General features: G+C 42.8%; 1 protein-coding gene and 1 long non-coding RNA gene across 3 annotated transcripts in view; one reads left to right on the top strand and one right to left on the bottom strand.

The window, feature by feature from the left end:
- LOC309861757 overlaps nt 1-20,044 on the bottom strand; it is a 29,552-nt gene extending 9,508 nt beyond the window's left edge. Inside the window, exons 1-5 of one of the 2 annotated variants that reach the window (XR_014310178.1) lie at nt 19,879-20,044; nt 17,425-17,548; nt 15,256-15,321; nt 13,458-13,554; nt 10,495-10,689 (exon numbers count right to left, since the gene is read on the bottom strand). This is a non-coding gene — a long non-coding RNA (uncharacterized lncRNA). The remainder of the gene's footprint in view (nt 1-10,494; nt 10,690-13,457; nt 13,555-15,255; nt 15,322-17,424; nt 17,549-19,878) is intronic. The other variant, XR_014310179.1, reaches the window with a different exon arrangement.
- Nucleotides 1-27,181, top strand: part of LOC309860929 (uncharacterized protein) — a gene marked incomplete at its 3' end in the record, with an annotated part of 207,947 nt that overhangs the window by 32,245 nt on the left and 148,521 nt on the right. The window lies entirely within an intron of this gene.

Raw genomic sequence — 27,181 nt, 5'->3', positions numbered from 1 at the left:
CAGAGAACCTCTCCAAGATACTAGCACAGTCCTTCAAGTACAAAGTCAGTGCTGGGACCTTCTAGAAGACCTTGCCAGACCACCAGCATCCTCCTGACGGGATGTGGTTGCTCCTTCGTTTTATGTTTTGCCAGAGGAATCGCTTCCCTTAATGTAATCAGATTCTGGAACTTTACCCAAACAGCACTTCTGCTCTAAAGGTCATGAGAAGAAAAGTCTTGCTATTGAAACTCCTGAGACAGGCCCTGATAATTGTGGACAGGGCTGGCAAATAGATGGTCAGAAGTAGATATGTAGTGGGGAGATGAGAAATAATGAAGTAAAAAAATCAAAGTTTTTTTTTTTCCAGGAAAAGTGGGCATTTAATAACTATAAAGTGTTAAATGTGGGAATTGCACACACTTTAATAAAGTGTGTGCCACACACATAAATATATAATTATATGTATAACTTGAGAAAGAGTCATGTGTTGTCTGTAGCCTGGGGCTTTGCATTCTAAGTGGGATGTGGGAAAACAGCAGAAAGGACAGATCAACCCAAGTTATGTCAGACCCTTGAGGGAAGATTAAAGGCGTGGAGACGGTTTATTCTGATGATGAGAAAACTAAGCGAGGGCTACATAGCTGCTTTCAAAAATTTTTCAAAAAAAATCTGGTCCTGGCCCTTCTCAACTCCAAATGTTTGAACTTAAGATACCGGTTCTCAGCTAGAATTTAAGTGAAAAGGGGGAATCTTAGGCTCTTCCCTCACCCCGGGAGCTTCCCCTTAGGACCCCCATGTTGGTTGTCCACATCACTGTCTCCCAGTCCTGTGCACTGAGTGAACATCCTCCCTGCCTCCCCAAATCATTCTACTCAACCGGTCCCAGGGACCCTACCAAATCTAACATCCAGTTGACCTGCTCTCCTGTCGCCCTGCCCGGTCCTCTGGAATTCTCTTCACTTCCTGCCTATAGCTTTGCAACCCTGTTGAACCTGCCTCCCTGCCTCCCACAGCTTCCCCATCCTCACCCACCAAGCCATTTCTCACTGCCCCAAAAGACCTATTTTAATGCCTTCACTCACCAGCATAAACACCTGCCATAGACTTGGTATAGGCTTAGAGTTTTTCAAAATAAATAATATTTTTAAAATATCTTCCTTGGCTCCTTTTTGCATGCAGTCTCCTTGGCCATGTTCTCAAGCCCCTTTACAAGCTGGCCCATGCAACCTGTCCCCTCATTTGCCCCAACCTACCCCCACTTTTTCCTCTAGCCATATTAAACCATCACCAGTCCTGGAACATCCTCATGCTTCCCTGGGCCTGCCTTCTTGCTGGTTCCTGCACCTACAATGCCATCCTTGTCTCTTCCATGTAGTGGGAGGGATAGGAGTCCTTGCTCACAGTGCAAGTCAACTCCCCTTCTCTCTTAGGCCTTGCCAAATCTAAGAACTCATGAGTTCCCCCTATGGTCCCCATAGCGCTTGGTCGTGAAATAGCACTTGTCACATAATTATTTCTGTGCTTTTTTGTCTCTCTCACTAGACTCTCAACTTCTTAAAAATAGGAACCATATCTCATTTACTTGTTTTTCTTCTCAGCCTTAAGTGCAGTATCTCGTCTATAGTACATGTTTGATAAGCACTGAAGCATTGAACGAAAGAAGCAGCTCCCAGTTCCAGGATTCTCTTTCTAGTTAACTGAACCATACCCTATGTGGCTGGGAGCTGGGTGTGTTCAGCTGGGAGGAAGAGGCAGGATCCCAGGAGCAGGTGAATAGGAAGAGAGTTAATAATTGTCAGTGTTGGTCCCCGCCAGGCAGAGTTTCACATCCCAGTATCTGCATCAAAGCTGGCAATTGCTGTAGCGTCTATTCTGAAGTGTCCTAACTGCAGTGAAACTCCATCAGGGGATCTGGCCACACCACAAACACATGGGCTGGGAAGCAGAGACCGCCTGGTTCTTTGCAGGTTCCTATGGATACAGCGCCACAAAGATCCACTGGGATTCGTCTGCGTGGGCAGCTGCCAATGCTGGCTGGGCATATACAGCGAACAGGCGGGTAGGGAGGGAGGAGGAAATGGAAAGGACAAGTAGGGGGAGGGGCGGGGAGAATTGAGAGGGAGCATATGGGCAAGAGTGTGGAGGGAGGAGGGTTTGGTGTTGGTTCCTCTAGAAGAGAAAATGTATTGGATAGCTGCTTTAAAATCAAACTTGAGTCCCTCTTGCTAAATGTGAAAATCACCCGTGGAAAATTGCCTTCCTCTCTGCCGCCACCGCAGAGCTCCTGGATCTGTGTTGATCGGAAACTTCTAAACACGTTCTTCACAAACATAACTAGGCAGCCATGCATTCTGATAAGGGCTTAAGGCAAATGAGGCAGCCAATCTGTAAACATGTAATGTGGTATCTTTTCCTCCCTTGTGATCGTTTTACTGATAGACCTGTACATTTATGAATACAATGATAATAGTACTTTAAAAGGCTGGCAGCACTTTAGAGTTCATAAAAATTTTTTTTTTGCTTAGAGTTTTCAACAACCCAGTGACCTAGGCAAACTGGATATTATCCTGTTTCCTGACAAAGAATCTGAGGCATCGATTAGATCGTTCATTGTCCCAGAGCAGCTAAGTGGTGGTAGAGCCAAGACTCACACCCAGGGCTTGAGTTTCCAAGAATGGGATCCCCACATCCTCTTCCTTCTGCCATGCCTGGCTGCCAGCTAAGCCACAGGCCACTTCCCAATCAGCAGAAGGGATCAAAGAGAATGGATGGCTTGAGGAGGGGTGGGCATGCGGACAAAGTTTTTAGAGTCTCCTGGTTTTTAAAAACCCCGCATTAAATACATGGATGTCTACTAATCAAACCACTGGCTTATAACTCTTTTACTCATCATTTTCTCTGAATTTATAAATTTGGCTTTCTTCCCAATACATTCAGGACTTTTGAACATGGTTCCTTCAGTGGATCAGTCTTCAGAATGGAGATTATGGTTTCTGTCCCATGGGGACCTGGAGGTTTAGTTCTATGTGGTGGCCCGTAATTGCTCCTCTGTCCCCATGAACCACAGGAAGTCCCTGGATACAACTGGTTGTTTCCTTTTTGACCGAATTTTATCTGTTTCTTCAATATCTGTATTTGTGGGCACAGTGATGACATTATATTTACAGGACATTATAATTAAAGAAGAGCTTTACTGTTGCATATGCCCTACCCCCTGCTTTTCCTCCCCACAAGGTCCCCTACCTGGCCATGAGGTTGAGAGCATGTGTCACTATTGTAATTTGACAGATTGACACTTGGAACATGGAGAGACTAAGTACTGTGTCCATTTAATACAACTAAAAAGTGGTAAACCAGGAACCACTAACTCCTAAGCTTCTAATCCCAAATCCCGAACTCTTGCCATTCTGCCTGTTGGTTTTGTTGCCCTCTCCCACACCAACCACAAAAACTCTGCTAAGCCAAGGATAACCCATCACGATTGACAAATACAACTCCAAGCACATGCTGGACTATTGGTAAGGCAATAGGGTCCTCCTTCTGGATAGAAAGTGGGGCACTTCCTCTTCTGTGATCCCACAGCACCTGGACACATCTCACAGCTAGAACCTGCTAGTCTATGGTGATTTACATCTATTTATCTGTGCTTCTCAAGGGAATAGAAGTCCTTAAGCCTGTCCGTTAATACTTGATGAATACCCTGCAGATGAATATTTTTTTTCCTCCAAAAGGAGGTCCACAGTTCTTATGAAATCTAACTCCTACTCTGAAAGGAGGATGAGAGAAGTTAAAAATCACTGTTCTGCTCTGTAAGCTCAGCAAACCTGGTGTGTGCCCACTTTTACCACAGGTACTTTCCTGTTCCTATGCTGGATGGATGCTTCTGTGCATGGCTCTAAGCTTTCTGTAAAGCTCTTGTCCCACAATTGACTGAACTATTATGCAAACTAAATGACACTAGACAGGACCCAATCGATGGGACAGAATTTGGGGGGAAAAGATTTGAAATTGGAAAAAAAAAAAGTTCAACTCTCAATCCTATTATCTGTTCTATGACTGACTTACACCCACCATTGTTCTCTCAGTCTCCCCATCCCCCCACTGTCCCCTCTCACTGAGAGGAGGACTCACATATCCCCAGGCTCAGCAGAGCACATGAGGAAATTAGATGGTCTGTGTTCCAGCCCTGACTGGTTATACCTTTTACATTTTATAGCTATTTCCCTGTCAGAATTATAAATCTACCAAAAAATAATCTTAAATGAAGCCTATCAGAAAAGTGCAGCTCAGCAAAATATCTTTTTCTTTACAAATACTGAATAAGTAATATGTACACACTGTGGTTTCAGAGAGTGTCCAAACTAGGGGGGTGATTTGAGACTTCAGTACCTCATCCCTGAGTGCTGGACTGATTTCAAGAAGATAATTAAAGTCAATGGTACCTGGCATGTGAAATCTAACACCCATCCTCTACCCTCTGGGTTTCATAGGTCAAAGACAATAAATCTGTCATAAGTCAAGACAAAGGGCCACCAGGGAGTGACAAACGGCTCTCAGGTTTAAATGTGTCAGAACGGCCAGTGCAGGTACAAGACTGGTAAACACGCCGATCTTCCCTCTAACTGAGGCTGAACAGCCCTGAAGGAAAACTGGCCAGGCCTCTCAACATGTTGGCCATTGCCAAGCCCTGACAGCCTGGAAACAAGCAGAGAATGGGAGAAATGTGCTGGAGAACGGCGCTCATCTGTCCTGCCAACACTCAACATCACTGGGGCCAGAATCAGTCATTGGGGATTTTCGTACAGCTGTGGATAAGCTGTACACTAGAACTACCTGGGGGCTGACCTTGACTCTGGATTTGGTGTTAAATACCAAAGGGTATAAAGTATCCTGCCAAGGACAAACATTTACAACCCTGCATTCCTCTCCTAGTGATTCGTATTCTTTTCCGTGTTAGATTAGAAAGAGGCGGCAGGGTACAATCAGCAGATTGAATGTCAAATCAAAAGTCCTAAGGTCGAGGATCTATTTAACTGTTGGACAAAAGACATACTAGTATTCAGGAGGTCGCTTGGACTTCTTTCTTACACCACTATGATAAGAAGGAGGATAATTCTTTGTAGTTTATCATCTCCTTTCTACATTATCTTATCTTCGCAACTCCATGAGGTAAACAGAGCTGGTGTTATGGTTCTGAGTGTGCAGATATGAAATTGGAGATCAGACTTTGAGTAGCTTGCCGAGGTACACATAGGAATTGCTAGAGCTGGGTCCTAGGTTTTCCGACTTCGGGACCAGGATTCATTCCAGCACGGTCTTTCCCTAGCAGATTGTGAGCACTCTGCCAGTTCCTATAGTCCTGCTCAGATGGTCCCTCACACCAGCAAATGCCCTTATTCCTGAAACTCCGTTATAAAGAGGACCTGGATCTAAAAGGTACTTCTTTGATAGAATAAGCTTTATTTTTAGTAGTTTAATTATAAAATATTGCCACACTTATCATTATGTTACTTTAACCTCTAGAACAATAACAAATCCTGTCGAAGGCATTTGAAAAAATTTAAAACATTTGGAAGTCACTATTTATGAGAAGTTTGCATTGTTCATGAAGTTCCAAAAATAACTCTTAAGGGCCTACCAGGCACTGCCCAGGGCGTTAGGAAGAGACAAAGTGGTCAAGACAAGGTCCCTTCTCTACAGAGCTTAAAACAGAGGAAGTCAAATAAGAACAGGTAAATGCATATTTTGCACAAATAACTATATCAGGACAAGGGCAGAGGATTCTGAAAGCGCCAGGGAAAAAAGGGCATTCGGTTCAGTAGTGGTAGTGAGGGAAAGACTTCCAGGAGGAAGAACATCAATGCCAACAATTTTGGAGAATAGGATTTGGGGGAACTTTTCTAGCTTTGTCTTACCTCTAGGACCACTGGAGAACATTGGCCAACATATAAGCACTATCCTTTCTCACTTCCCTGTTTTACCCATACCATCCCTTAGGCAAAATGTCTTCTCTTGAATTTAATCCTGTGTCTTCTTTCTTATCTTTCAAGGCTAAACTGTTGCCTTTGCTAGGAAGCCCTCTTAGTTTCACTTCTGTTTCTTAAAATAAGAAAGATTCTAAATTCAAGTTCTATTACATTCTCTTGGTCTTTCAGAAACCCTAGGCTCCTCAGTTACATTTAGTCATTAAAAGGTCACAATGCCTGCCATGTCTATTTTTTCCTGTTTTAAATAAAAGACACTCTACGCTCCTTGAATGTTACTGGGGAAGCCTAGTGGGGAGAATTATGGCCAGACTTCTAAGGCTTGTGTTATTACAGCCTCTTGATGGTGAGCCAAAGCCAGAGGAGTAAGAGGTGAAATTGCCCTTTCTCTGTTCCTTGGATCCCAGTTGGGGTATGTGAAGCACTCTGAAGGGTAACCACCATCTGGATCTTTGGTCAACTGGTGGCAAATTTGGGCGAAAACAAGTCAACTTTGCCAGACAGAAGACCTCAATTTTTTCATTCGAGAATTATATACCGGTTCTTTCAGCCATCAGCAAATCTTTACAAATGGGACCAAAACAACTTTCTTCAGAGATACCGTGGGGACTAAAGAGAGAGACAATATTTATAGTATAGAGTTTTGCACACTCTAGATGACCTAACAGTAAGTTACAGATGTTTAATCCTAAATTCAGCCAAATATGGTATGGACTCTACAAATAGCAATTTTCTATAATTTGAGCTACCAAATATTTTCCTTAGTGCCCACTAGAAATGGCTGACAATGTTCTGCTCTGTGAAACACCTCCGTCAGCTCTCTTAAAGACAAGATCATTCAGAGAAGAACAATGGATTTTTATTTTTTAAAATAGAGTTGATAAAGAAACTCTAATTTGAACTTTGCTCTGGACATGTTGGTATCCCTTTATAATGGGGATAGTAATAGAAAATCAAGGGGTCTATGTTCATTTTTATAACAACTCCATTGAGCCATTTCCTGGCTTTTCATATTTTGTGTTATTGCCTTGTTCTCCTTTATTTTGAAAAGAAACTCTTTTCCTGTGGCATGCCATTTTATCTCTTTATTTGCTTGCAATAAGATATCAGCCTAATATTGGCAGAGCAACCTACTACAATGATTCTTTGTTCCGGAGAGGGAAAAATGCATGAATAGTACATTATTAAAATAAAGAAGGAAGTGTATTTCCTTTCATTTGTTATTTACCTAGTGGATATTGTCATGGTAGCAGGTGCTTTACAAAAGACAAAGTAAAGCAAAATACAGTGCACTTAGATCTTGTGTCTAATATGAAGATCTCAGAGTATTTACCAAACACCGACTCATAAATCAACTCACTTCAGGTACAATGCAAATGTTGCTTTAAATTTATAGACAACTTTATGGAAACTCCATGCTATCAAGCACTGTATAGACCACCTCACTTGGTCTCTGAGGAAAGGTGAAACCAAAGTAGGGGAGTTTTGAAGAAAAACTGGTGGGGGGGAGGGACGGAGGTAACAAATAGAAGAGAAACACGGGAACTGAAAGCTAAACCAATGAATTTCATAGACAACTGACAGATAGCTCTGGATTCTAAATCAAATGCATACTTAACGGCTGTCAGAGTCAATGTTTTACTTATCTTAAACTTGGCTCTTATCTGTGTCTAACACATTCATTACATCCAAAGCTGTTTTTTTTTCTGCGCAGAAAATTCTTCTAAATTTCTTTAAGATATTTATAGCCTAGATTGTATTTTTATATTCACGAAGCTGAAATAATAATTACATATAATTTGCTACACACCCTGTTGGTGTCAAAATTGAAATCACGAAAACCTCATCATTTCTGCTCTCCCTAAATTCTGAATTTGTGAGAAGATAAACAGAAACCAGTGGAAGATGATGCTTGTGAGGTTTGTCAGATAATGCTTCAAAGGGCCCATTCCTGTGATGGGGTAAAGACTAAAGGTGGCAGGCAGCAGCCTTTTAGAGGGTCCCAGACTTCAGACCTTCATGAAGAGGGTACTCACACCTGATCTCTTCAGGGGAGAGTGTGGTGAGCCCAAAGCCCAGAAATAAACTGGAAAGCAGAGAGCCCACAGACAAGTCTTCCAGTGACTATTTCAGGACAGGCAACGGGAGACCATGGCCATACGGAGGCATCTGAGCTCTAGCCTGAGATCCACTGCCATCCACTATTGGGGTTCAGAGCTCTCTGGATCTGGGCTGGTGGCTGTAGCCTAGTGAATGAATGTCTATTGCCTCAGGGCTGAGCAGCCTCCTGGGAACAGTGCTGGAGGGTAGAGAGTCTGGGCCCACTGCAACCTGGTGGAGTAGCAAGCAAAATTCCACTCTAGAGGAGGACCGATGAATTCCAGGAAGCAGCTCATTCTGCAAGGAAGGAGCCAGGATTAGGGCCCAAGAAAGTAACAGAGTCTTAGGGTTCCAAGAGAATATGGGAGGAGTCCAATTTCTGGCAGCTTGGCCTTTATCTATGCCTGGCCCCACCCCACAGGCCACATGTTTAGATAGCTCCTGGGGAAAGAGAACAATAGGACCGAACCTTAGAACAGCTGTATCAATAAATACTTTCACTCAGTAGAGCCTACACCTCACATTCAGCACAGTACAACCCAAGGAGGGGAGCCCTCTCCCCTTCTACCGTAGATGATTGCACCCTTTGAACATGGCTATGCCTGCCAAGGTCAGCATGAGAGACCCCAGGACCTGGGAGAACAAGGCAGAAGAGATACAGCCCTGGGAGTGAGACCCCCAGAACGACCTGAGGGAGAAAATGGAACATTATTAGAGTACTCATGAGGACTGTTTGAAACAATAAAGTATTTGGGGTTCAGATTCAAGTAACTGTGCTTCTGAACATTTACAACTTCTCCACATTTGCCATTTTCATGATCCTCTGTTTTATAACCAATAAATGACAAGGGACTGTGTATTTGTTTGGGGAGAATATGAGGAACTGAGTCCTGCATCGGGCTCTCTGCTCAACAGGGAGCCTGCTTTCCTTCCTCTCTCTCTGCCTGCCTCTCTGTCTACTTGTGATTTCTCTCTGTCAAATAAATAAATAAAATCTTTAAAAAAAAAAAAATAGAAAGAAAAAGAAAAATAATAGAATTTTTTTTTTAAAGATTTTATTTATTTATTAGAGAGAGAGAAGGGGAGAGAGCGAGCACAGGCAGACAGAATGGCAGGCAGAGGCAGAGGGAGAAGCAGGCTCCCCGCTGAGCAAGGAGCCCGATGTGGGACTCAATCCCAGGACGCTGGGATCATGACCTGAGCCGAAGGCAGCTGCTTAACCAACTGAGCCACCCAGGTGTCCCTAGAAATATTTTTAAGATCAGGGTAGGAGATGGATTTTTAAATTTCATATAGGAACAGACTATATAGAACCATTTGCATAATTCTTCCATTCAACTAGCATGCTTATTTACAAATAAATCTTGTATATATAGAATCTGACCATGTACTAGATTTTTTTCTTTTAATTTCCTACATATAAACTCCTACTAATGTTTTTTGACAAAACTATGATTCCAAGGCCCTATAAACCTTCTATTGACAACACTTCAGACCCATCAGTTGAGCTAAGTTTCTATGTAGGCTTTAAAGGACTGGAATCCTATTTCCTCTTCTATTTAGACTCTTGTGGGGATCTGAACAGCTCCTTCCAACCATCAGGACCAGTTAGGGAGGTGATACTGTGTCTGAATACAGACTGCAAGAGGTTTCTGTGACAGGTCAGGAAACCCAAAGGGTCCAAACAAAATGGAACTTTCTTGGGGCGCCTGGGTGGCTCAGTGGGTTAAGCCTCTGCCTTTGACTCAGGTCATGCGCTCAGGGTCCTGGGATCGAGCCTGCATCGAGCTCTCTGCCGGGCAGGGAGCCTGCTTCCCCCTCTCTCTCTTTGCCTGCCTTTCTGTCTACTTGTGATCTCTTTCTCTGTCAAATAAATAAATAAAATCTTAAAAAAAAAAAAAAAAAAGAACCTTCTAAATGCTAATGGGGCTGTGCATATATGTGTGTGTACAAAGCAAAGCACTCAAAACAGGCAGCCTCCTCTTGCCCAGCTTAGTTTTCCAAGAAGAACAGTAACATTCATGATGAGGGTACAGTTTATGCTCAATGCAAGCTCACCTTACTCTTCTTGTTTACATCTTTATAACTTGGGACCTTCTGGTTGTGTTCTCTTCAGGGTCTATGCAGTGGTCTGTGATGGCCGCTGTTAGAAAGTGGGGACCCCCTGCCTGGCAGGAACCAGTAGGACTACCTCAATTAAATGTGTTAACTTCAGTGTTGAGAAACAAATCAACTATTCCACAAATGCTTTCTGTGCCAAATCAGATTTTTCCTTCCTTGTACTTCCTAGTTCATTTCCATCTGTTGGGCCCTCATTTCTCTGTTTATGATCATCCTTCTTTTTGCCCGGCTGCCCAAAACCTGCAGCAAGCTGCCTCCATGCTAACTGGCAGAGGAAAGGAAGAAACAATGAGAACCTTCCACCTACCTTTTGACTTCTTTGCCTGAACTCTTTCCTTCCCTTTTTTATGTCTCTTGACTTCCTTAAAACACTTCCACCTTCTTTATTTGTATCCAGTGAGTTAGCCTTTAGCACCGTGAGTCCAAGGTTAAAAATCAATGTGCTCATGAGGAAACATTTCCATTTTGATTATGTTGCCTGTTCCTCGACAGGTTCTAAGACCTATCCAGAAATGCACAAAGCTATTATAGGTAGCCTTGCAACTTTTTAAACTTTTTTATATTCCCAGTTCTTCCACAGTTGTACGACATATAATCTCTCTTCAGCTCTGTTTCCCCAAATGACTTTCCAACTTTAATACAAAATTGGAACAAGAACTAGAACATGAGTGCTTCACTTTGAGCAAAAAGAAATCTGGTCAAGATCCAAGAATCCTGAGGATGGGATCTACAAACAGACGAGCTACAGATTCCATCTCTGCACTGATCTATCTCTTTGCCCATTTACCCATTCTCTCTGTCCCTCCTGTATCTCCATCTCTTCTTCTCCGTGCTGTCACTGTAGCGTCTGCAGCTCATAGTGCTCCCTGTCCTCCTAGACTGTAACTGTCACTCAGGAGCCACTGTCCCTATAGAGCTTAAAATTCTCAAAGGCAGACTTTTGCTCTCTCTCCCACTCCCTGCACTCCAACCTCTTCCCCTACACTTGTAATCTCGAAGGATACAATGAGTACTGCCCACCGATCCCCCCACTGCAACAGGGGAGAGCCTGTCTGAGAACACAGGCAACTGTGAGAAAGTGACCCAAGAGATGGAGAAGAATAAGGTCCTCAAGAGGACAGGGACAATCTGATACACTTGTGTTTTCTTCAATATGAAGATGGTCTCCAGAAAAATCTTACCATCAACTTTAACCATCTCATTTTCGATACCTGACAGTTTGGCATCTGTTTCAACATGCTTTTTCTCTGTTGACTTCTTTTTCTTCTTTTGTTGATGCTAAGGTGAATCTAAACAGGAACACTGCTCAAATTAATGAACTAGGCTGTCTGCCTCCTTTTCGTACAGTTTTGAAGTCTCGGGCACATCCTGATCTCTCTCCTATAAAATACAATCTTCTAGAAAACAAAGGCAACTAGATTTTACAGGGAACCTCAGAGACATGCTCATCAAATTCATTCCTGTTTAATATGTTTAATATTTCTTAATTGTTCATCTGCAAAACCTAAAGTTGTTCATTGTGAGAAGAGGTCTAATTTGGGTGTTAATTTGCAAATAAAGGTCAGGAAAAGTTTGTATAAATGATTTCTGTGAATGTATGTATGTAAAATATCTTCTAAAATTTTAGCAAACCAGCAATGAAATCTTCCTGGGAAGAATAATCCAGAGATAATCACCTTGCCTTGGAATAATTTTATCACAGTCCATCTTTGTGAGCTTCTTGAGCAATCTAAAGGGTGAGGTTAGACCCTCATTATGAACTATTTACATACATCGTTTGAGATGATGGGAAAGTAATTTCAAGAATTCAGAGACTGGTAATGAGTTTCCTTTGAAGTTGGGGAGGGGTGGGCAGTGGGAACAGAATTTGAGGTAATTGCTAGTTGTCTCCAAGGAGTCCAAATGTTGATGAAGCTTCTATCCTTAATAATTGAAGATGCTAGCCTCAGAGAGAGACAGAGGGATGTCGTCAGTAACCCTCTGGACATTTCAGAAGCCTGCATCCCAGTCTGTCAGTGTACTATCTTAACCTCTCTTTCACTGTTCCATCTCTGTACTTGCTGTGCCTTCCACTGGAGGCATGGAGAAAAACAGCCAAAAGCTTAAAGAATGAAGAATGAAAGCTTAGGAAACTTGGCTCTGACAGCATCCCACACTGCAGTTATAAAACCTCCGCCTCTCTGCCCAAAGTGACCTTCTAGAGGACAAGGGTAACAGGGATACCTCTTCCAGGCATGTTCAGGAAATCAACAAATGTTTGCCCCACTCTTTGATGTTTATGAGCTCTGCATCTGGGTTAAGTCCAAGTAAGGCATCCATAAGAAACCCTTTCCTAGGAGAAAAGTACAACTCTGGGCATGCTTTTTTCTTCCCATTCATTTAAGTCTCTGCTGTTAGACTCGTGAGAACTTGACTCCAATTAATCATGCCATGCTCAGAATATTCTCCCAGGATCTGCTACTGAGAGATCTCAAAGCCCATTTCCAGCATTCTGCGTTTGGCCTGGGTCAGCCTTCATCCAATTGAAGTGACTTTTGGCACAGCTTTGGGGGTTAGGGGAATTCTAATGGGAAAGTACAAGGAGCTGTGGTCATCTCTTATGCCAATTCCCTAAGCATCTCCGATCTAAAGGCATTTTATAGCCATACCAGCAAAGCACCTAGAGGTAATGGAGAATGAAGAAGATGGCCACAGGTTGCCCAGAAACCAAGTCAAGGACATGACTTCATCTTAACAAAATGCATCTGCAATGACTCAATTTCTAAACAAGTTCCCATTCTGAGCTAGCTAATGGAGGTAAAGATTTCAACACAAAAAACTGGGGTGAGGGGAGGACAACTCAGCCCATGACAACATCTAAATCTGTGATTCCCGAATGCTGGTCCAGGACTGAAACAGATCAAAATGCAACCTCCATGTCAGATAAATTTCTCCCAGAGAGTCTTGTCTGCTGCCTTAGAATCTAGGTTTCACTACATCACCCTGAAGGTCCCTGCATCCCTGTACATACTTTGCCCTGGGCAGACCCTTGGTCTGCAACTGACTGCTCCCCCCACCCCCCAGCCCACCCCACCCCACCCAGACCCAAGGAGGGCAGGAGAAGCAACTGGTCAGGTGGCTCTTTTTTCTTGATTTTTGGGGCTCATGCAAGATTTGGACCCTGTCAAGGAAGGGGGCCAACAGAACGTCCTTTCTGAGCGACAACCTCTTATACCACAGGAGCTCTTAAAATCACTTAAAGTGAAACAATACAAAGAAAATTGTATTTACCAGAAGGAATAGGCTGGCTCAGCCCTCTGAGAGCACATTCAAATCACAACAGACGTCTCTCTGATTGTCTTCATGGGAGAGTAACTGATCCAGCCACCTAAAGGATTTAGTTTTGTTGAGTAGGATATTCAAGGTTGGGGGCACCATTTAATTGTTCAAATCAATCAAAGCAAGACTGACTTCTGCCACAAATCTTCCTTCTCTGCCCTTCCTCGACTCATGACCACCCCTGTCCCGTCCCCCCATCTTAAAAATGGGTGAGTGTTAATCTTACAGGGAATATAGTAATTAATTATAGTATTAAATATATTAAGTATTAGTAAGTATTAGTATTAAATATGGTAATTAAATAAATTAATTTAATTAATTACTATGAATATAGTAATTAATTACAGGGAATATAGTAATAAATTGTCATGACCTCAGACACCCACAAGTACCGCCCCACCCAGAACAGTCCAAGTTCAATGAAATTGCACCAGGAATGAGGTTCCCATTTACACTGACATTGTTTTGAGAAACAGGATTTGGGCACTGAATATGGTTTTTAAATGTAGCTACTAGACACTGATATTGGGGCTCCATTTCACATTGTAGAACAGATTTTCAAGTAGACAAACTTATAACAAGAAAACAGGTATCTAAAAGGTTATGTGATTAGCTAAAATGTTCTTTCATCATTCTACATTCCAAAATTTTAAATCCATTTTTCTAAATACATGTATGAGTTTAGAGTTGTTGACTGTGTCTCTCAGGAAGGATGGGCCTTTTCCCTGCTCTTTGGGATTAAACTGCCCTTTCAGCAGTTCCTTGGATAGCTCAGTTGGCTAAGTGTCTGCCTTCAGCTCCGATCATAATCCCAGGGTCCTGGGATTGAGTCCCATATTGGGCGGGCTCCCTGCTCAGCAGGGAGTCTGCTCCTTCTCCCTCTGCTGCTCCCCCTGCTTGTGCACACTGTCTATCTCTCTCAGATAAATAAAATCTTTTGAAAAAAAAAACTCCTTTCATATATGAAACAATGATGAGATTTTCAACATATGTTCCTGGTAAAACAAAAACTAGCAATCCTAAAGAGCTCTGCACCCCCGCCTTCCGCTCCATACACACATCACTAGCTTTGACTTTTTTCACGAGGGTGTGATATCCAGAAATCTGGAAGCACTGGTTGAAATGACCAAAAAAAAAAAAAAAGAAAAAAAAACCTTAAATGGTTTACATGCTACCGTCTACTGCCAAAGATGTTAACCAATGTCTGACGAAGGAACAGAACAATAGAACTGATTTGAAAAAAGAAAAAAACAAAAACAAAAAACTCCTGAAAAGCCAGCCCTGCCTAACTCCAAAGAACATTGTTTGTTAACCCCCTCCCAAACTGAATCTGTGAGGCCAGGGTCTTTATTTCCGCTTGTGGTCCTTGCCGGCTACCATGGGTTTTACACACACTATAATGTTTATTTCCCTCTGTCTGCGATTGCTGGTTGGTGGTGAACAGCCTGTCTTGGACTGTCTAGAGAGCAGGAAGCAGATGGGAAATAAATACAGTTGCAGAGCTCTGGGGGCAAAGCATCAGACAAGACAAGAAGGCCAAGAAATAAACAAACAGGGAGGAGATTGGTCTTTCTGTCTTTCATCCCTGACTCTCAGAGATAAGACCTAAGCAGCAAGAAGTCAATTGGGCTCAGTTTCAAATTCTACCCAGCTAATATACCAGGGTAGTTTCTCCCTTTGAAAAATCTCTCTGTGCATTTTTAAAAAGGGATGATTTAAAATAAGCTCTTAATAAATGATTACAACTCACCTCAGATGCTGTAATCATTACATTAGAGATGTACGGTATGCGAGAATTTGCAATCCTCTCCAACACCTATATGGCACATAAAGGTAGAAACATGTACTTAGATGCATCTTAGGTCTATTAAAACAAAGCTTCAGGCCCAGGTCTGGAAAATGTCTTTGAATGACGGGAAACCATGCAACGACTGCTTCATCATTCTCCCAGTGCCCCTTCTTCTTCCTTCTTCCCTCTCCCCTTGTCAAACCCAGATTTAAGAGCAGAATCTAAAACCAGTCATGGATAGCACATGATAGACTTAAGTCAAAACACGGTCTCTAACTGAAAGTCATTATTCTTACCATAATTACTTTACCCTCAAAGTCCATTTTTTGTTTGATTTTCCTCAGTGAGAATTTCTTCCTTACATTTTCCAGTTACTATCTTCAACACTGCCCACCTCACCCCTGGACCAAATGCCGCCTCCTTGGGGTTTGCTGAGGTGATCACCGTGAATATCAGTTAATGCTCTCGAGCTGGGGTGTCCAACTTCTAATCCTGAATTCCCCACATGCTAGTTGATAAACTCCATCACTGAGTCTGAGCCTCAGTTGCCTTATCTGCAAAATTAGGATGGCAGCATTGCCTTCTTTGTGGGATTGTCAGAGAGTAACCAGGGTAAATGTAAAGTTCTTCGAACAACACTTTGGGTATTAGCTGGTGTTATTACTTTCATTATATGGTCAGAAATTATTAATGTGAACAGATTTTTCTTGATATTTAAAAAAATGGACATTTAGGGACATCTGGGTGGCTCAGTCAGTTAAGCCGCTGCCTTCAGCTCTGGCCAGGATCCCAGGGTCCTGGGATTGAGTCCCGCATCGGGCTCCTTGCTCCACGGGGAGCCTGCTTATCTCTCTGCCTCTGCCTGCCACTCTTCCAGTTTGTGCGTGCTCTCTCTCTCTCTGACAAATAAATGAATAAAATCTTTTTTAAAAAATGAACATTTAAAGCAATGGGCTCAGCATAAAATAATGAATAATTTAAGAAATGTTTTATTTCTTAAGGTCAGCATCTTACAGGACTCTGTCTTCATGGTCATTTTATGTCCAGTAAGACCATCTTAGTTACATTTTCTTAAAAAGAAAAAAAAACATTGTATTTTAAAGAATCTTCAGGTAGAGGGATGCCTGGGTGGCTCAGTCGTTAAGCATCTGCCTTCAGCTCAGGTCATGATCCCAGCGTCCTGGGATCGAGCCCTGCATGGGGCTCCCTGCTCAGCAGGAAGCCCGCTTTCCCTCTCCTAGGCTCCCTGCTTGTGTTCCCTTTCTCACTCTGTCTCTTTTGGTCAAATAAATAAATAAAATCTTAAAAAAAAAAAAGAATCTTCAGGTAGAATACATGTAGACAGTCTCAAATTTTCATCCTTTTTCATCTTTTTTCCAATATAGGCAATAATCATCTATTACTAATCTAGAACCTAGCATATTTAGTATATATTTTTTAAAGCTTTCACTTATCTATTGATTTTTTAGAGAAGGAACAAGTGAGCAGAGGGGGAGAGAGAATCTTTTTTCTTGAAATTAACATATAATATATTTGTTTCAGGGGCACAGGTCTGTGATTCATCAGTCTTACACAACACCCAGTGCTTACCACAACACATACATTCTCCAGTGCCCATCACCCAGCCATTTCATTCCCTCACCCTTCTTCCCTTCAGTTACCCTCAGTTTGTTTCCAGGAGAAAGAGAGTCTTAAGCAGACTCCCCACTGAGTATGGAGCCTGGGGCTCCATCCCAGGATCCTGAGATCATGACCTGAGCTGAAACCAAGAGTCAGATGCCTAACAGACTGAGCTACCCAAGTGCCCCCTACTTAGTATATCTTGATTCAATACATGCCATAGTTTCTGCAGAATCTGTTTCAGTCTTCTCTCTAATAATTTAAATGCTGTTGAATGAGAATTTTTTTGAAGGGAAGGAATGCCATTCAATGAGTTAGCAAAGCTTAAAAATAATTGGCATCTTAAAATGCTTACATGTCACAGCGACAACCCAGCACTGATGTCACCAGAGAAGGAAATCCTGTCTGTTAGACAGATGGTATGGCTTTGGTGAGTCCTGGCCTATATTTTCAGGCCATATTGTTACTCTAGGTAATTGAATAAGATGCATTTTGGTAGCAAAGTCTTACCTCAAACCACTGCCTTTAACTGTTAGAGGGATGGTGAAGGATCGTGAGGGGCGGGATCGGTAGCTGCCATATCTCAGCCATCACCCAGTATAAGTGGTCTTCTGCTCTGTTTTCACCAAAAAAGCTGGCAAACAGGATTCATTCTGATGTAAGTTAACTGCTTTTTATTTGGCATCAGATATAAATTGTTAGTTAAAATCAATTTTCTTAGGTTTTATTCGGTAACGGTGAAAGAGAGCAAACTTTGAGCCATAGTGCAATGAGACTTATGTGTCTGAAGGAAGGGCCTTTCTGGGAATGTCCAGTTCAACCACTGCTTCTGGCCAAGTCCTATAGCTTCCCGTGTGTCCCTGCTGCAAAGCTCAAGTCTGACTATTTCATTCTGTACAAGAGATGTTCTATGGATTAAGTGGTCATGTTGTTGAGAAGCAGATAGTGTTTGTTCAGCTTACACGTATTATTACATCTGCTCCGTAATGAGACCACCTCAAGTCTCAATATTTACAGAGACCAGTGTTTAAATTGTATCGCAGTTCTACAATGTCCTCCAAATAGTCATCATGTTTTAATTATAAAGTCTTGAGTTTTCAACAGTAGCTTCTGAGTCAAACTTGAGGGTCTGTGTTAGAATCAGAGAGAAGGTAATCTGCCTAAAGCCCTAAGTTTGGCTAGTAATCACCAAGGCATCATAAGCCTATGAGTTGTAACAGACATTTTAATAGTTAGTTTAAGGGAAGAAGATCAGATGGGAAGCTGGGAAGAAAAGCCAAGCTGAGGGGAAAGTTGGGATGATGACTATACTCTAAGCTCCAAATTAAATCCAGCAGTTGGACCAAAGACCTTATAAGCACTCTAGAAGATACTTTTTAAAAATATAGACTTCACAATTTCTTTGATTTCTGTCTCTGTGACTCTAAACATATTTGGAGAACAGTAGAAGAAAAACATCGCAAGTCTCTCTGTCCTAATATAACATTATGTTAAGTATACTGGAAATAAAACTAAAAAATAAATTTTTAAAAAAAGGCACGCTGTGTTTACCCAGTTTTTCATTACAAAAAAGAAAATAAAGACTACAAAATGCTCCGCTACAAAACAAACCATAAAATGTCCAGCTCCTTTCCCACCTTGGCCTTGACTCATTCAGAGTTCCTGAGCAGGTCCTTCAACCTGGGTCTCCCTCACATTCCCCCACTCCCAGAAAAAACTAAATTAAACCCTCCAACTTCACAAGGAAGTTATAAAGATTAGAGTTAGAACATTGAACTTCAAAGATGAAAGGCTCAATATAAATTCCAGCCTTATTGTCAAGACATCAGTGTGAACGGACAGTATGTGCTGCTTATGCAATTCCCACCTGTCAGCAGATCTAAACTAGGATGACCTTGCTATGCAGAGAAAAGGGCAGAAGTGCCTCAACTCGGAGGCACATTATCTCAGAGCCAATCCTTGTTATCGCACCGCTTAATTGTCGGTGCTGGGCGGCTCGCCACAAAGATGGAATGCATACCTGCTACTCTCCCCATCCCCAGCAAGCAATAAACACTTAGCCTGCACCTACAATGTGCAAGACTGCCTGAGGCTCTTGAAATATGGAAATGAAAGAATACACAGTTCTTACCCCTTCAGAGCTCAGACTTACTGTAGGAGACCTGTGCATTCTCTATGTAGCCTAGAGAGCAGTGAGGCTACTGGTAGCTTCAAGGATCCCACCGAGAGATCCTCCACAAAAAAACTACCCAATAATTTTGTAGCGGACTTTCTCATGAGCAATGACAATATTAGGCCATGACACGTACTGTGACAAATCCAAATTCTGCACCTTTTGTTTCTGTTTTCAAATCAAAAGGACATTAGTGCTCTTCAAATCCACAAGGGCTCCAAATGATCGCTGAAGACATTTTTAAAGAGGCAAAGATGATGGCTCCTTCGCTCTGCTCTAAGAGTCAATAAGCTTGAAGGGATCCTATAGCCCAGATAACAAAGGCTTACAGCACTGCTGGGAAGCTGGATAGCCTCGAGATACGTTCCAGCATGGCCAGAGATAGAATACTGTACACGTGTGGGTCTGGCCCTCTGTGTGTGTGTGTGTGTGTGTGTGCGCATCCACACGGGAGGCACGCGCGTGCACACACACACACACACCTCAAGGACAGCAAACAAAATTACAAAATTGCCCTAGCCCTGCCTAGGGTCCCTGCCTTCCTCCTGACTCTTCAGTAGTGAATAAATGAATGACAAGTTCAGGCATGGTCTCAGAAAGCCCATCAGTCTCAGCCTAGTTCATTTGCAGCAGCTATCCCAACCTCATTTTAAAGATCCAGGTGCTGACCTCCCCTGGACATGTAATTTTGACATCTGCCCCACATACAGGTGGGAAAGCCTTCCCTATGTGGAAATAGTAAAAATTCGGCTTACTTTCTGCTAACCTAGAGATAATTGTCCCACCTTTACCTTTTCAACTTCTAACATTAGAGTTCAGCTTTCCTCAAAGAACGTCTAATAGTTTTTTCTTCTCCAGATTCCTTCCAGTTTTTCTCATGCATCTTTTTAAAGCCACAGATTGAAGCTAGCTGGGTATCCATTTAGAATATGGATGAGAAGGCGGGTATTCATTTCCCCATCTGTAATGAGACAAGATGATTCTTAAGATTCATTTTGCTCAAGGAATTAAATTCCTGAGAAATTCTACATGATCATCTAAAGCAGGCATCAGCAGATTTTTCTGTCAATAGCCAGTCAACACTTTCGGCTATGTGGCCATAAGGTCTCTGTGGTGTCAACTCAACAGTGCCATTATTGGGTAAAAGCAGTCATAGGCAATACAGAAGTAAATGAGTGTGTCTGTGTTCCAATAAGGCTTCATCTCCAAATCTAGGTGGTATGTTGGATTTGGTGTTAGGGCCATAGTTTGCCAGTCTCAGGTCTGAGAAAACAAGCTGTTATACTATATCTCCATGTCCCCCTACCTGTCCCAGCGTCTGGACTTAGATTTTATGACATGACCCACAGCCATTCAGTAATCAGGGGGCTCTAAAAATCCTTCAGTTGCCTATGTATAAAACACATGCGTGTGTGCGTGCGCACATGCACACACACACACACACATATGGAGGCAGATGGCTGGGAGCCAAACCTGAAAAGCAAAATGTCTTTTGTTTTTACATCAACCCATGTCTGACTCTCACGATAAGTGAAAGCGTACATTTTTATTTACTGGGTTTTGTAGTGAGCGTATTTTCCTCTCTTGGGCCATATTTGCCAACAACAATGACAGTATGGTTAATGAGGGAAGTTCTTGTGTTTCCTCCTCCTGAAAGCATGGTCCCCAACCAGCAGCTTCAACATCATCTGGGAACTAGTTAGAGATGCCAACTCTTGGACCCCACTCCAGATCTACTGAATCAGAATCATCTGAACCAGATTCCAGGTGCCTCCTATGAACATTCCATTTTAGAAGCACCATCATTTGTGATGTATTAGTCAATATCCTGCCAATAAATAGACATCAACCACCACGGGTTGAGCAAAAGGAGAGGTGCGATGAAGGGGCCTCCTAGGTGGGTGTGGCCAGACAGAGAACTCGCAGGGATGAAGAGGAATCTTTGGAGAAGAAACAGATATTGCTATTACAACCCTGGGGGCTGAGGGAACATGCAAGTGATACTTGAGCCCAATTTGTGCTAGAACCATGAAGGAGAAGCTTCCTGATGGAGATGACTTCCAAGAGGAAGTTGCCACTTCTGGAGACCTCCCTGAAGCAGGGAGAGAGCAAAAAGTAAATATCCCAGCCTCTCCTCCCACTCTTGACCAAACCCAAGTGGAAGATGGAGTGCAAAAGAGCTCAGAAGGAGCAGTCTTCAAGAGCAGGCTCCCAGGACACAGAGCAGACGGGAAGAATAAGGGAAGGTAGCAGAAGATCACCAGCAGAGAGTGCTTACTTCCCCCTGGGGCTCTAAGCTGGTTGCTCTCCAGCTGGTGGCTACCATCTGCCATTGTCTGCCTCACTGGTAGGTCTGTGTCCTTAGTTAACACCGTAATACTGGCTTTTCCTTTTATTCAGAATTCAAAACTGTACAACTTCTGTTATTGCCCAAGCTAAAACCTCATTCAGAAAAAAAAAACTTTATTATCTCCTTACCACCTTCAGAAAACCACACTTAAATTGTTTCTTTTTCATGGTCACCCACATCCCAATAAAATTAAATCAAGCTTGTTTTATTCCAGACAATGGGAAGTACTTCCTGCTGTAACTGGCAATAAGTTTGACTCAGACAAGCTAGCTCTGCTCTCCCATCTGCAACAAATTCCCAGAGATAGCTTTCAGACAAGACTTCACTTTATTTCTTGACATACATGATGGATCTCGTTATTTCTTAGCAAAATACAAGAATCAACAGTGTTGAAAAGAGTAAAAGGAGGCAATAAATATATTTAAAATGAAAATCTACCTTAGTCCCAGCTGTCCATAGGCAAATCACTTATTAGTTTCAATACATAAAATGGAGATACCATGTGTATTGTGGATAATGATAGTACCTATCTTACATGTTTGGAAAGAAAACAGGAATGCGTCCTACAGCTGAAATGAGATGATGCGGAAAGAGCACTTAGCTGGACTATTAGCTGTAATGATGATTACTCCTGCTGATATCGAGCAACATTTCAAATGCTTCTAGAAGAGTTTTTCATCACCCAAACCAAAATCTCCACTTGGGTCATTAAGAAAGGGCCAATCAAATGTCATCTTCACTGAGGGATGGTATGTCTACCCCTTTCACTGTTTTGCCAGTCTGAGTCAGATAACCTAGAAAGAAACTTCCTGTCTCTCTGGGAAGTGTTAACAAAAATCCTGAAGAGGGAGCTCCCTTTGTCCTAACCTTCTGGCCTCAATTGGACCACTGACTCTTCAGAGGCAAGGTATCCTCCAGGTATAAGCACAAAGCCCAGTCCCCACCTAGGCCACCCAGCTATCTCAAGGAGAAAGAGTAAGGACTGCTCTCCTTTGGGGGCCATCCATTTCTTGCTAGGAAAGGCTTTGGTGTGCAGAAGTTGAGGAGAAGCATTGACAGGAAAAAAAAAAAAAAAACCTTGCTTCAACCCCCACCCTGTCTTCTCTATTTTCAAATAAATCTTAACAGCCACTTGGCCAATTCCTTCCAGCACCCTCTACATCTCCCACTCCATATTATTGTAACCACCTCTAGTCCTCACCTAAAGACATCACAGCAAAGTAGGACAGACAATTGTATCTGGCATTGAGTTTTGTCAAAATTGGATGACATGAAAGGCAGGCAAAGCAGTACTCAGGGTGTATGCATTACAAAACAAAGCAAAGAGAAAAGAAAGGAGGAAAAGGGAAGTATGGAAGGAGGGAGAAAGGAAGGAAGAACAGTACAAAATAGTTATTTGGATATTTCAGATCTGTTCTGAATGAATCACTAGGGCAAAATGCAGAATTTGTTGGGGTTCCTGAAACCTATTTCATGATATTTTTATTTTAAACTGCATTAAAGAGGTGCTTCCATTCTCACCATGCCTATACCCTAATTTATGAAAAGTAGTGCAAGCCAGGTTGCCCTGGGAAGGTTGGGCAGCTATGATGGTGACCCCTGAATACCTCGACCACTCCAGCATATGCTGGCTCAAACTTGCTGGCCATCACCCGACAAGCCCACAGGGTCCTCAGAGCATCTGACCATCAAATCTGTGTGTATGCCCTCCATACAGCAAGCTCCCATTCCTAGGGGGTAAGCTGATGGTATTTCTCTTTCAGAGGTTCCACATGACAATTAGCCACAAAAATGACCTCAATCAACCAAAAAAAAAAAAAAAAAAAAATGACCTCAACCAAGAGGCATCAGACTGCTTGCTTTGTTTCAGTCAAAGCTCTCTTTCAGAGCACCGGCTACCTGGAGGTCACATACTTTCAATGTGAAGTAAGGGAGCCCGGGACAGAAGTGTTCTATAATGCACGTGCATGAATTGCCAAATCCGGGTTCCCCAGCACAGCTCCAACTAGTTGCCGCGGTCCTCAAGTTCACTTTTACTTGTAAATGTGATAAAATTTTAACCTCCTAGGGACTTCTTTGGGGAAGATTGAAACTGTCTTCACCATGAAAGTATACAGTATAACCTCCCAAACAGTCATTTGGTAGCAGGAAGAAGGAAGATCAGCCTGGGTAGATCAGTAAGTCTCAGGTGGGCCACCTGGGTGGTTGGTGCTGAAAGGGAAAATGCTAGAAAAAGCTGAATGGAATTTCTTTGATAAAGTCATCCAGGACAGAGACAGGAAAAAAAGAGGCGCAAAGAGGGTGGCTCCCAAATGGAAGAGAAATGGGATTAGGGCAGGAGTGGGGAACAGGCCCTCTGTGGCATCTGGACGTACAGGAATCCAAGACTGGCAGATTTAGAATCACCAAAAGTATGGAATTTACATGCACCTTCTCAAGCGTTGTCCCATGCAGAGGAAGATAGGAAGCAAAATCCCCGGTGAGACCCTAGCCATGGAAAAGACAACTCTCAGAGGAGCTCCGCCAAAATCTCAAAGGTGTGACTGGGATCCAAATGGAAAACCTTCTCCTTCCTCCAGAGGTCAGAGAAGGTCCAAAGGCTGTGCTAAAGCCCAGGCCTAAGAGCAGAAATTAAGGGCAGTCTCCGAAAGGACTAACCCTAAAAGACCCAGCACAGAGCATCAAAGAGGAACACATACACATAGGGACTATACACCACTTCCAACAAATAATCAGGCCATGTGAGTTAAACAAGATGTTACAAAAGATCTTTCTTGGCTGGGTCACCTCAGAAGGCCTCACAGCCCACTCATGTTCAGTCACCCACATAAGTCAACTATTCATGCCGGACTTGAGCAGGCCACAGTGTCAGGCAAGAAAATGGCCAGAACCAAGGAGTCTGGGGATAAAAAGACACTTCCTCACATTCCCTCACAACCCATTTTTACCTTCCATTGCTACCACTGAAGGGAAACACCCAGGTCTTACCAACCCAGAAATGGCAGATCTACTTCCTTTGATCTATCCCACCTACCTGGCACTGATCTCACCAGTTGACTCAACTAGTGGTTGTGTTCTTACCCCATGGTGGGCGCTGTACCCAACAGCTGAGACACAAAGTGAGTAGAACGATTCCCTGCCCTCAGAAAGCTCACCTCTAATGAGGAGGCAAATAATTAAAAAGACAATTACAAGCAAGTGACCAGGGCTCTGACAGAAAGGAATTCAGGGAGAATAAAGGGCATGCAGGAGTTTTAACCTAAGAGGATAGAACCACTGGCCAACTTCCTGTTAGTTTCCTATTGCTACTGTAACAAGTTACCACAAGTGTAGCAGCTTAAAACAATGCAACTTGATTGTCTTAGCATGCCAGAGATCAGAAATCCAAAAAGGGCCTGAGGGGCTAAAATCCAGGTGTCTGCAGGGCTGTGATCTTTCTGGAGGCTCTAGCAGAGAATCCATTCCTTGCCTTTCTCAGTTTTTGGAGGCCGTCTGCCTCTCTGGCTCAGGGGCTCAGGGCCCACTTCCAAGAATGGCATCCTTCTGCCCTGTGCTTCTGTCCTAACATCTCCTCCTCTCTGACTCTGACTCTGAACCTCCTGCCTTTCTGCAATAAGGACCTGTGATGACATGGAGCACACCTGGGCAATCCAGGATAATCTCTAATCTCAGATCCTTAACTCAGTCACCTCTGCAAAGTCCCTTGGCCCACACAATTCATGGGTTCCAGGCATTAGGACTGGTCTCTTTTGGAGGCCAAGAGACCTGATTCTGCCTACCATCGAGTTAATTCCTAAAAAACAAAGCCCTTTGCTTCAGTGGGTCCTATCAGCATTATTCTTGTGAAAAGACTAGCCTCCTTTCTTCTTGACCCAAAGAACTTGGAAATTTTCTTCTACTTGAAAACTTGCCACAAATTATGTAAATAACATGTTAAAATCCTTGTGGATAACATCAGCAAACATTGGAAATCTGCAAAGCCTATGCTGCTGTTACCACCTAAAGTTTCTCCAACCTGCTCCTAGGTGAGTCACGCCAAACCACGAAATGGTTTTGCCATTTTCGGCTCTCTTCTCACCTTTTCCCTTACAGTAGAAACTAGTGAATCCCCAAAGAAGACTTAATTTTCTGCGAATTGATAAAAACACACATTAGTCAATTTTGTATAAATTAGGCACAAGAATGGAATTTAGAATGATTTTCTACAGTTGATTTGTACCTATAAAATCATAAGCTGAAAGTCTTAAATTTCTAATATATTTATGAATTCTGTTATTGTGCTGGGGGATGGTTAGGGAGAAAAATTGAACCAAGAATAAACTTTCCCACAGTCACACAGTTTATGCTAAAACCTGGCAAAAACCTCAGCCTCTGGACTCCAGACCCAGTGCTCTTCATACTAGCCACACTATCTTGTCTATGTCCTTTTCCCCTGTGAGATAAAAAATTTGGTGGGAATTCACTTTCAAATTAACACTGGGTTTACATCCTTGTCCTGATTTTCCTCTTCATTGAGAATTTCCCATTAATAGTAATAATTCGCGTTCCATAAAGAGTCCTTCCTGTTGGTTGATGTTTGATTCTGTGAAATATAAACAAGTTTCAACAAGAAGACAGAATATGTAATCAATATACCTTGGCTCTCGTTCAGGAGGGCCATGCGTCTGGCACTTGATATCTTTGCAGAAAATGGATATTGGAAAGGAAGATCACACTTCATTTAAAAGTGAACAACAGATGTAGGGGCGATGGTGTCAGTGAGAATCAGTTACATATCTGATGAAAGTCTTTGTGAATCTCAAGTAATCACAATATGGCAATCCTTTTGTTTCCCTCTAGAATTCCCCAGAGCAGTTCTGCCAGACAACCCCCCACAACAGTCTTCCCCTCAGAGCCAGATGGCCAAAGCAACTATCGTGTGGAGGAAATAAAGGCCAGCCCCACCCGCAACCTTGACATTCCTCCTCATCACCTCAAAATCACCCTGACCTTCACTCAGCTTCTCTTCCTTCCCCCTCAGTGATCATCCCCTCATCTTTCTTCAATGGGCTGCTTCCCCTTGATCTACTCACACATTAGAATCCAAAGTCTTCAGCATAGTAGGAAACTCATACGTTGCCTTCTGCCTCAAGGCTACACTCCTTGCGCTCTCCACTCCAGGCACACTACTCACTAAGCTGACTCCATGCCTTTGCATCTGTTTCCTCTGCCTGCTACCCATTCCTCCATTCCTTGCCTAGAGAACTCCTAATCACCCTTCAAAGACCAGGTCAACCTCAGCCCCTGTGATGCTCTTGCCAACCCCTGCCTCTCCCCAGTAAAGATGACCACTTCTTGCCCTGTGTGGCAAGGCCCTTGACCTTTCCTCCCCCAGAGCTCTTAGCATACAACATGAGCATTATCTGTGTACTTTCTATCACCCTCACAAAGTTCCCAGATGAGAGCTCTTCAAGAGCAGAGACTGCTCCTTTTATCTTTAAGTCTCTAGCACTTACCACAATCCTCAGTACTTAATAGACACCCAATGAATGTTTGTTGGGCAACTGAAAGAAAGCTCAAGTCTTAACACCAAAAAAAGAAAACCCAACTCTCTCTCTGTTACCTTCTAGAACTGCTATCTACCCTCTGCATCTCAGCTTCCCTGCTTCCTAAACCTCTCGTCACCCAGTCTCCACCCTTGTCCTCCTCTGCAAACAGATTTCTGGTCCCACCTGGATGGTTTCACTGGTGCTGGGTGAGTCCGC

Source organism: Mustela nivalis, assembly GCF_964662115.1.
Source record: "Mustela nivalis genome assembly, chromosome: 3".
Classification (NCBI taxonomy): domain Eukaryota; kingdom Metazoa; phylum Chordata; class Mammalia; order Carnivora; family Mustelidae; genus Mustela; species Mustela nivalis.
The sequence above is the reverse complement of the archived record's forward strand: the minus strand, read 5'-3'. Positions and strand labels throughout refer to the sequence as shown.